This window comes from Vulpes vulpes, chromosome X, assembly GCF_048418805.1.
Source record: "Vulpes vulpes isolate BD-2025 chromosome X, VulVul3, whole genome shotgun sequence".
Classification (NCBI taxonomy): domain Eukaryota; kingdom Metazoa; phylum Chordata; class Mammalia; order Carnivora; family Canidae; genus Vulpes; species Vulpes vulpes.
The window spans coordinates 85445912-85457410 of NC_132796.1; positions in this window are offsets into that span (position 1 = coordinate 85445912).

An 11499-nucleotide genomic window follows, 5' to 3' on the forward strand; every position below is an offset into this window, starting at 1 on the left:
CCTATTCACAATAAATGTCCAGAATAGGCAAATCCATAGAGGAAAAAATGAATTAGAAGTTGTCAAGGGCTGGGGGCTAGGGGATAGGGAATTACTGTTAATGGGTATGGACTTTCTTTTTGGTATGATAAAAATATTCTAAAAATGATTGTGATGATAGGTGGACAATTTTGTGAACATACTTAAAAAAAGTGACACTTTATTTTTTAAAGATTTTATTTGACAGAAATAGAGCACAAGCAGGGTGAGCTGCAGGCAGAGGGAGAGGAGAGGGAGGATCCCCACTGAGCAGGGAGCCTGATGTGGGGCTCTTTGCAGGGTGGGGCTTGATCCCAGGACCCTGGGATCATTACCTGACCTGAAGGCACTTAACCGACTGAGCCACCCAAGCACACCTACTTGTACACTTTACAATGAATTATATAGAGTATGAATTTCATATCAATAATAAAAAGGTAAGCCCACACATAAATTTAATAAAATTTAAGCAAAAGAATGATGGGAAATGTTATTATGTGGGTGAATCAAGGTAAGAATACTATGATCCACTGATCAATCTTTGTATCAGCAGTGTGTGTTCTGATATGATGTAATAGGAGTACAAAGCATCAAGTATAAAACATTCTTGCTAAGGTAATTTAGCCTGAATCTAACCAAGTCTATAGATCTCACTACAAGATATTCTGATTATAATGGAATATGTTCAGGGTTAGGATGCCTCCAGAGAAATCCAGAATATGAGTAATTCTACAGGACAAATAATACAGTATTGTCATTAAAGAAATGGCAAAGAAAAAGGGTTTACGGGGATGTATAGATGAAAAGAGTATTATATCATAATTCGGCCAATTCTGTGGATGATCCTTGTTTGGATCCTAACAAGGGCAAATCAAATTTGAGAGAATATTTAGGTCAAACAGGGATATTGGACATGGATATTATCATGTGGTATTAGGGAATACAGTTGACCCTGCACAATGAGAGGAGTTAGGGGTACTGACCACTTCATGCAGTCAAAAATCCAAGTATAACTTCTGGCTCTCCCAAAACTTAATTACTAATAGCCTACTGTTGACTAGAAGCCTTACCAGTAACATAAATACGTATTTTGTATATGTATTATATGCTATAATCTTATAATAAGGGAAAAGAAAATCATATTAAGAAAGTCATAAGGAAGAAAAAATATATTTACGTACTGTGCTGTTTCCCAAAAAATCTGTGTATAAGTGGACCCATGCAGTTCAAACCTATTTGGTTCAAGGGTTGAGTGTAATTATAATTTCTTAGATGCAATGATAATATTTGGGTCTTTTAAAGCCCTTATCTGTTAGAGTTTTGTTATAGTAGAGTGTGTGGATTGTAAAGCTTAAGATTTATGTGTGAGATCATATATCTGTTTTGAAATGCTGAAGCTGGGACACCTGGAACTGCTTTTGGCCCAGGGCATAATCCCAGGATCCGGGATCGAGTCCCACATCGGGCTCCTTGCAGGGAGCCTGCTTCTCCTCAGCCTGTGTCTCTGCCTCTCTCTCGGTGTCTCTCATGAATAAGTAAATAAAATCTTTTTAAAAATTTAAAAAAATAAAATGCTGAAGCAAAAGGAAAAGAAAAAAAAAACCTGTAACTAACAAAATGTTGAATATTGTTTAAGCTAATTTTAAGTTAATTTTGGTTATGTTTACAAAGCTGTAGTTGTATCCGACTAGGAGTGGAAACAAGTGATTTTTGTTTAATATATTGTAGAACTATTCAAAGCTAAATTGAGGTGATTAGTATCTATTTTTAATAGGCTTTTATATGAGAATATAAATATGTGGAAGAAAATCCTGAAAAATACACACTATACAATACAGGGTCACCTCTAGGAATGGCATGAACGTTAGGCCAAAGGTAACTTTCATTTTTTGCTGATCACCTACTGTGTGCCAGACACTGTTCTTTTTTTTTTTTTTTTTTATGATAGTCACACAGAGAGAGCGAGAGAGGCAGAGACACAGGCAGAGGGAGAAGCAGGCTCCATGCAGGGAGCCCAATGTGGGACTCAATCCCAGGTCTCCAGGATCAGGCCCTGGGCCGAAGGCGGTGCTAAACCCCTGAGCCACCAGGGCTGCCCCTCAAGTCACAGTTTTAGAAGAAAACCAAAGAATGTGATCTAAGGTGCTTGCCAGGGGTGTGGACGCAGAGTTCAAGCACAAAGAGCAGGCATTGATTTCATACTTCTGATATGTAAGTTAGCTCAGTTGTACTTGGATTCTGTGCTACCCTCTTCTTTCCATAGGCTCCTTTTTCAAAGTAGGCCTCTCCCTGAACTTCCTCTGTATATATCTGGTTAGCACTGTGGCCGTGTATGCTCGGGCTCCCTAATGGTTCATCGTGATGATCATGAGAATTTAACCTGGCAAACTAGAACTCTTAACCTATCTGGTAAGTTTTAACACCCATGAACTCATTTGTAGAATGATAAGCAATAAGATGAGATCTCAGCTTTGCTCCTAATTGGCTATAGCGTTAAGTCATACTCCTTGGGTCTTGGCTTCTTCATTTTTAGAAGCGGAGGATAAGATTAGTGGACTTCTTTTCTTTCTTTTTATCATTTTCTTTTTTTTGTGTATGTGTTTTTTTTATTGGAGTTCAATTTGCCAACATATAGTATAACACCCAGTGCTCATCCCATCAGGTGCCCCCCTCAATGCCCATCACCCAGTCACCCCATCCCCCCACCTACCTCCCCTTCCACTACCCCTTCTTCATTTCCCAGAGTTCTCTCATGTTCCATCACCATCTCTGATATTTCCCACTCATTGTCTCTCCTTTCCCCTTTATTCCCTTTCACTATTTTTTATATATTCCCCGAATGAATGAAACCATATGTTTGTCCTTCTCCAATTGTCTTACTTCACTCAACATAATACCCTCCAGTTTATCCAAGTCGAAGCAAATGGTGGGTATTCGTCGTTTCTAATGGCTGAGTTATAGTCCATTGTATATATAGACCACATCTTTATCCATTCATATCTTTCGATGGACACCGAGGCTCCTTCCACAGTTTAGCTATTGTGGACATTGCTGCTATAAACATTGAGGTCCAGGTGTCTCCCCTTTTCACTGCATCTGTATCTTTGGGGCAAATCCCCAGCAGGGCAATTGCTGGGTTACAGGGCAGATCTATTTTTAACTCTCTGAGGAACCTCCACACAGTTTTCCAGAGTGGCTGTACCAGTTCACATTCCCACCAACAGTGCAAGAGGGTTCCCCTTTCTCCACATCCTCTCCAACATTTGTTTCTTGTCTTGTTAATTTTCACCATTCTCACTGGTATGAAGTGGTATCTCATTGTGGTTTTCATTTGTATTTCCCTGATGGCCAGTGATGCAGAGCATTTTCTCATGCGCTTGTTGGCCATGTCTATGTCTTCTTTGGTGGGCTTCTAAGAAGGCACTTACCTGCTCACACACTTTAAACTTGTGTGATTTGAATTCTACAAGTGGTTAATTTTAAATTACAAGTAGAGAGATCACATACCTCTCTGCAAATGTAGTAATGAACCATTTGCAGAAGGAAATTATGGATGTTGTCTTGTGTGGGCACATGCTCAGAAGCACACAAGGAGAAGCTGATTTTAGGAGAGGGTATGGGAGTGTGGATTCAGAAAAGTCTTAAAGTTTATTTTTTTTAGTAATCTCTATTCTCCAACATAGGGCTTGAACTCCCATGCTCTTCAGACTGAGACAACCAGGTATGCCTGGATTCAAAGAAACCTTAACATGGATAGTAGTGAAGTCAAACAAGCTCATATCTTTCAACAAAACAGGATATCAGATCCAGGGGCCTGGCTGGCTCAGTTGGTAGAGCATGTAACTCTTGATCTCAAGGTTAAGAGTTTAAGCCCCATGCTGGATATAGAGATTACTTAAAAATATAGAGTTATCAGATGATTGATTGATCAAAGTCTTTGGGGAGGGATTGAAATTTAAAGATACTAGAGATTTAGATTAGCTACTGTGGGACATTTTCTAGGACTCAGATATCAATGGAGAGAACAACTATTAAGTAGTATTTTAGGTTTGACCCTAACCATTATTATTGTCCATAATGCTCGCCCACTCTTCCTTCAGACTTGGATCTGAATGCCTTTTATAATTTTTAAAGGTCAAATATACTCTGAGAATGCATATTGATTAACAGTAAAAGTGTTTATTGTTCCATTTAAGCTAAAGACAATTCCAGACAAGAAGATATATCACTTTGAGAAACAGGAGTAGCATTGTTTATAGCCTTCTAAAATGACTTGAAGTGACATTTCAACAAAGGTGAAATAAGATGTAAATATGGTCTCTCTTTAGCTGGACCATGCAACATCCACACTAGATAGGTTTGTTTGGTCTTATTTAGAGGCAAGTAAGAGCTGTGGCAAGGACACAGCAGAATGTCCACCATTTAGATGGTCTGTCTGGCTTAGCACTGTATTTTAACCTCTCACATTCCCTCGCAACATTTTATACAAGTGTTTTGATTTACTGTCTCAAGGAGAATGCCTTTATGACATGTATCATTCTACTGTCTGATTTTGTGGAGCACATCTCTTAGAATGCCAAGCAATTAAAGATGCAATAGAAAGATTCTTATTTGTATTAATGTGAATCAACTTGAATGTTCTAGAAGTGTGATCTCATTTCAAGATGAAATATATTTAAGAAGTAGAACTATCTGACAGCTTGGTTTTTTAAAAAGATTTTATTTATTCATGAGAGACAGAGAGAGAGAAAGAGAGAGAGAGAGAGGCAGAGACACAGACAGAGTGTGAAGCAGGCTCCATGCGGGAGCCCAATGTGGGACTGGGTCCCCGGATGCCAGGATCACACCCTGGGCTGAAGGCAGGCACTAAACCGCTGAGCCACCCAGGTGTCCTTCTGACAGCTTGTTTTTATACTTCATTTTCTAATTTATGAAACTTCAATAAATTAAAAACTCAGCTTAAAAACAGTATAAATTATTTTTGCTTTTCTTTCCCAAGGGAAAGCAAGCTTCAGGAGTCATACCCAGAAAGAAGTTGCTATGGCCAATATCAAAGAGTTTTCTGCGTGTGTTCTCTTCCAGGATTTCAGTGGATTCCTGTCTCACATTTAGGTCTTTCATCCATTTTGAATTTGAATTTATATTTGTGTATGGTGTAAGAAATTGGTCCAGTTTCATTCTTTTGCACACAGCTGTCCAGTTTTCCCAACACCATTTGTTGAAGAGACTGTCCTTTTCCCATGGCATATTCTTGCCTCCTTTGTTGAAGATTATCTGACCATATAATTGTGGGTTCATTTCTGTGTTTTCTATTCTGTTCTATTGATCTATGTGTCTGTTTTTGTGCTAGTACCATGCTGTTTTGATTACTACAGCTTTATAATATAACTTAAAGTCTGCAATTGTGATGCCTCCAGCTTTGCTTTTCTTTATCATGATTACTTTGGCTACTTGAGGTCTTCTATAGTTCTGTACAAATTTTAGGATTGTTTGTTCTGTCTTTGTGAAAAATGCTGGTGGTATTTTGATGGGGATTGCATTAAATGTATAAATTGCTTTGCAGTATAGACATTTTAACAACATTTGTTCTTTGAATCCATGAGCATGGATGTCTTTCCATTTCTTTGGGTCATCTTTAATTTCTTTCATCGGTGTTTTATAGTTTCCAGAGTACAGATCTTTCACTTTTTTGGCTAGGTTTATTCCTAGGAATCTCCTAGTTTTTGGTACAATTGTAAATGAGATTGTTTTCTTAATTTCTCTTTCTGCTGCTTCGTTATTGATGTATAGAAGTGCAACAGATTTCTGTATGTTGATTTTGTATCCTGTGACTTTACTGAATTTGCTTATCAATTCTAGCAGTTTTTTGGCAATCTTTTGGGTTTTCTATATAGAGTATCATGTCATCCACAAATAGTGAAAGTTTTACTTCTTCCTGGCCAATTTGGATGCCTTTTACTTCTTTTTGTTGTCTGATTGTCATGGCTACGACTTCCAGTGCTATGTTGAATAAAAGTGGGGAGAGTGAACACCCCTGTCTTCTTCCTAACTGTAGAGGAAAAAAGCTCTCAGTTTTTCCCCATTGAGGATGAAATTATAAAGATTTTGAATAGCAAAACAAAAAAATGCCCATGATGTATGAAGAAAAATGTGGCTCACACATTTAAAGTATTTTTATAGTATTTTATTTTTATAGTATTTTATAGTATTTTTATATTTTTATAGTATTAATTTTTATAGTATTTTATAGTATTATGTTTATATTATATATATTATTTATAGTATTTTATAGTATTAATTTTTTTTTTATGATAGTCACACAGAGAGAGAGAGAGGCAGAGACACAGGCAGAGGGAGAAGCAGGCTCCATGCACCAGGAGCCCGACGTGGGATTCGATCCGGGGTCTCCAGGATCGCGCCCTGGGCCAAAGGCAGGCGCCAAACCACTGCGCCACCCAGGGATCCCTATAGCATTAATTTTTATAGCATTTTATTTCTGGAGTAAAAATGCTTTTGTTTGCTTAATTTGAGAGCATAGTTCTTCATTACCACCACTACCACCACCAACACCAGCCCAACCCCCCACATAGCGGTATTTAATTGTCATGAAAATAGTCATGAGTGAAGACCCTGAAATTAAAGAAGTAAAAGGTATTCCACTTCTTTAATACATAATATTGTTTAAAAGCTTTCTGGAAGCTATATTATTAAGTGTGCATTTATGGTGATATTCATTGTAGATAAATGAAGAACTCAGAGCCTGAACCCAAGTTCAAAACAAGATGCCAGAAGAAAAGATCAAAGAGCTTAGAACAGAATTCCAGCAAAATTGAACACAGGTAATGAAACTACATATATATTGTATCATGTCAAGATGAGTTCCAATTTGGAAAATATCTAGTTTAACAGAAGGAAAATATGAACAGAAACAGACTTTCTCATAAATTAAAATTTTAGTTTAAATAACTCTACAAATTTGATTTCCCAAGACAAATCATTTCCATGTGTGGAAAAGATTCAAACATTAGTTTCTTATGCTTCTCTACATATTTTGTGATAGCATATATTATACAAGCAAAAACTATTTTTGATAGAAAATTTTCATTCTTATTTGAAGAATTGGGTCTACTTTTATATGACTCTGGGTTCTAGAGAAATAAAACCAACAGAACAGGGATTTTATATTTATATTATGTGTGTGTATACAAACACGTATACACATTTGTATGTATTTTATATATGTGTGTAACATTCATATGTAAATATGCATATATTTCATATGTATGCATATATTTTATATTTAACATATATAATATATAACTTAATATAATATACATAATATAAAGAAATAGCTCATATGATCATGGTAGCAGCAAGTTCCAAGATCTGCAGGGTGAGTTGGCAAGCTTCAGGCATAGGAGAACCATTGGTTTAGATCTAGTCTGAGTAGAGAAGCCTTAGAATCATGAAAACCAATGGTGTAGTTCTGGTTGGAAGGCCAGCATGATTGAAACCTAGGAAGAGCCAATGTTTGAGTTTGAATTCTAATACAGGAAAAATTCCAGTGTCCCAGTTCAAAGGCAATTAGGCAGTAAGAATTCTTTCCTACTAGTTGGAAGATCAGCATTTTTGTTATATTTAGGCCTTCAGTTGATTAGATTAGGCCTGCTCACATTAGGGAAGGCAATCTGTGTTATTCAATTTACCAGTTCAAATGTCAATTTCATCTAATAACACCCTCACAGAAACATCCAGAATAATGTTTAACCAGATATCTGGGTACCCGGTTGCCCAGTCATGTTGACACATAACATTAACCATCAGGACCACATTTCCTTTCATGAAGAAAATCTTCAATTATTTTAACGATCTCCAAACCTTTTGGAGACCTCTATAATCTTGACTACCATCATTTCAAAATCTGTCAACTTTATATTCCCACCTATATTATCTTTGAGGAAAATTCTCATGATACTTGAAATCTTTATTAGGTGATCTGCACTTTACAACTGATTGAGTACTCTCCTCAAGACAACTCATATTTGGAGGGAATATTCAGGATGTGAAGATTGTATCTTAACAGCCAATCCTCAATAGGTGTTTGTTGTTTGAATTGGTCTCTTTCTACCATTCTACTGAAAATTTACCAAAAAACTCAACAGTGAACTCCAAGTGACCCAATCTGGTGGCCTTTTCTTTGTCTCACTTTGCTTTACTGTACCTGTAATATTTGACTTTTTTTTTCTATCCTACTTTGCTTTTTTGGGGTTGGTTACTCTTCCTTTTTTCACTCCCCAAATTAGGGCATTTGCCTAGGTTCTGTCTTCAGCTCATGACAAATGACTTGCAGGCATGAGGAGGTAATCTGTTATAATAGAAAAGGAACTTAATTAGGTGTATGAAGAACTACATTTAAATCCTAATCATGTTTCACGCTAAATTTGTGATCTTTGACCAATCACTTAAGCTTTTAGAGTCTCAGTGTCTCATCTATAAACAGTGAGATAAAACTACTTGCCCTACCTATATTACAGGGTTATAACAAGGCTCAAAAGAGATAATAGATGTAAAAACTTTGATAAGCATATATTACTATACAAATAGATGTTACTTATGTTATTAGAAGATAGCAAGATCGCTGGCACTCTAAGACTCTTTGTGTATAGCTAATTAGCTCCCAAGGAGATCAAACCATAACCTTGTATTATCCATATTTGAACAAACTAGTTTAGTAGGCCCAAGCCAGATAGAATACTTCTTTGCATATGTTCATCATGAAATCTAATTTTTCATTATTTTGGAGTACTGTTTCACAAAGTTTTTGATGAGGATGCCAACTCTTCTAGCATTAGAGTGTTAGCAAAAGTACACTCATTGTGTAGAGTTAAAAAATGCTTATTAAATATCTATACAAGTCTCTTGCCTGTACTAAGTCTTTGAAGATTGATAAATTAATAAATAGTATATAATCTCTAAAAAATCCACAAATGTCTACTGCAAGCATTTGAACATTAGATTATTTATATTACAGGAACACTGGTCGTCAAGTTACTCATAAATTTCAGGACCTCTTCCACTGCATCTACTGGCAGATAGAGGGCCATGCCCACCATCATCTCTACCAGTGCCACCTCTATGCGAAGGAGTTGTTCCTCCTCTTCCACTTCCTTTACCGGGAATAAATGGTAAACCATCATCACCACCACAATCATTTTTGTTCAAGGCCCTCCTCCTCCATCACTACCTTTGTTGGGGGACCTTTCGCTCCAGGATCATCACTTGCTCTAACTTAAAGAATGAAGCAGAAATAAATGTATAAAACTAAACCTCATGGATCAATTCTTTTTTTTTGATAGATTTTATTTATTTATTCATGAGAGACAGAGAGAGAGAGGCAGAGACATAGGCAGAGGGAGAAACAGGCTCCATGCAGGAAGCCCAATGTGGGACTTGATCCTGGGACTCAGGGATCATGCCCTGAGCCAAAGGCAGATGCTCAACTGCTGAGCCACCCAGGTGTCCCTCATGGATCAATTCTTAACCCTATGACTCAATTCTTCATGAAGAGAATCAAATGGTCAAGGGCAAAACTTTGACTAATGTTTATGGCATCTTCTAGCCACTGGCGATCATTAACATGCAAATACTGCATAGCTGTAGCCGAGTAAGGTACAATGTTAGTGAACAAGACTGCTGGCTCTTATGCTTTCCTTTGTGAGCTCACCATTATATGCTCCTTCTTCAGACAGTATCTCCATAATTGGAAACTCCATAGAGAATATGAAATTCATGTAGAAGGCAAAGAGGAAACAAAGTTGTGTAAGGATAATTGTATTAGTTTCCTAGGGCTACCATAAGAAATTACCATAAACTAGGTGTCTTAAAGCAACAAAAACTTCTCCCTCAGAGTTCTGGAGTACGAAAAGTCTAAAATCAAAGCGTTGGCAGAGCCAACCCTCTGAAGGCTCTAGGAGACAATCTCTTCTTTGACTCTTCCAGCTTCTAATATTGGCTATTTGGCATTCTTCAGCAGCATCTCCCTCAGTTACATTTTTATGTTGTCTTCCCCGCTTTGTGTCTGTAAACTCCTTCTGTGTCTCTTTCACAAAGTAATTGCATTCAGAGCTCACCTAGATAATCCAGAATAAGTACCTCCTCTTAAGAACTTTAACTTAGGGGATCCCTGAGTGGCTCAGCAGTTTAGCGCCTGCCTTCGGCCCAGGGCGTGATCCTGGGGTCCTGGGGTCCCGGTCCCGGGATTGAGTCCCACATTGGGCTCCCTGCATGGACCCTGCTTCTATATCTGCCTATGTTTCTGCCTCTCTCCTTCTGTGTCTCTCATGAATATATAAATAAAATCTTTAAAAAAAAGATCTTTAACTTAATCCCATTTTTTGCTATATAAAGTAGTCATAGATTCTGGGGATTATGACATGGGCACATGTTTTTGTCTCACTACAGTAATATAATAAACACAATCTTTTTTTAAAGATTTTATTTATTTATTCATGAGAGACACACAGAGAGAGAAGCAGAGACATAGGCAGAGGGAGAAGCAAGCTCCATGCAGGGAGCCGGATGCAGGACTTGATCCCAGGATCACACCCTGAGCCAAAGGCATATGCTCAACCACTGAGCCACCCAGGCGTCCCTAGGAAACACATTCTTAAATGAAAAGCAATTTTGAATCTTTTGTCATCTTTAAGTATGATAACTCTCCTAAATATAAACATAAGTGCTTTTAAAAAATTATTGACCTGGGCAGCCTGGGTGGCTCAGCGGTTTAGCGCCCTCGTCAGCCCAGGGCGTGATCCTGGAGACCCGGGATGGAGTCCCACATTGGGCTCCCTGCATGGAGCCTGCTTCTCCCTCTGCCTGTGTCTCTGCCTCTCTCTCTGTCTCTCTCTCTCTCTCTGTCTGTCTCTCATGAATAAATAAATAAAATATTTAAAGAAATTATTGACCCAGGTTATCTTAGTTATTTTTGTTAAGACAATGTTTTCTATTGAGATTTAAATTTTTTTATCATGTGGAATAGGTAGCAACATTCAGTGGTGATAATAACCTCATTTGTGTGTGTGTGTGTGTGTGTGTGTGTGTGTGTGTGTGTTATAGGAAAGTGCCTTTTTCCTGACTATTGTTTTGTTTAATCATCAAACAATGTTTTTATCTTAAAGATGTTATTTATTTGATAGAGAGAGAGCACAAGCAGGGGGAGCAGCAAACAGAGGGAGAGGGAGAAGCAGGCTGAGCAGGGAGCCAGATGTGGGGCTCCATCCCAGGACCCTGGGATTGTGACCTGAGCCGAAGGCAGATGCTAAACTGACTGAGCCACCCAGGTGCCCCCAAACAATGTATTTTTTAAAAAACTTATCACATGGGGTACCTGGGTGGCTCAGTTAAGTGTCTGCCTTTGGCTCAGGTCATGATCCCAGGGATTGGTGGGGAGCCTACTTCTCCTTCTGCCCATCCCCCTGCTCA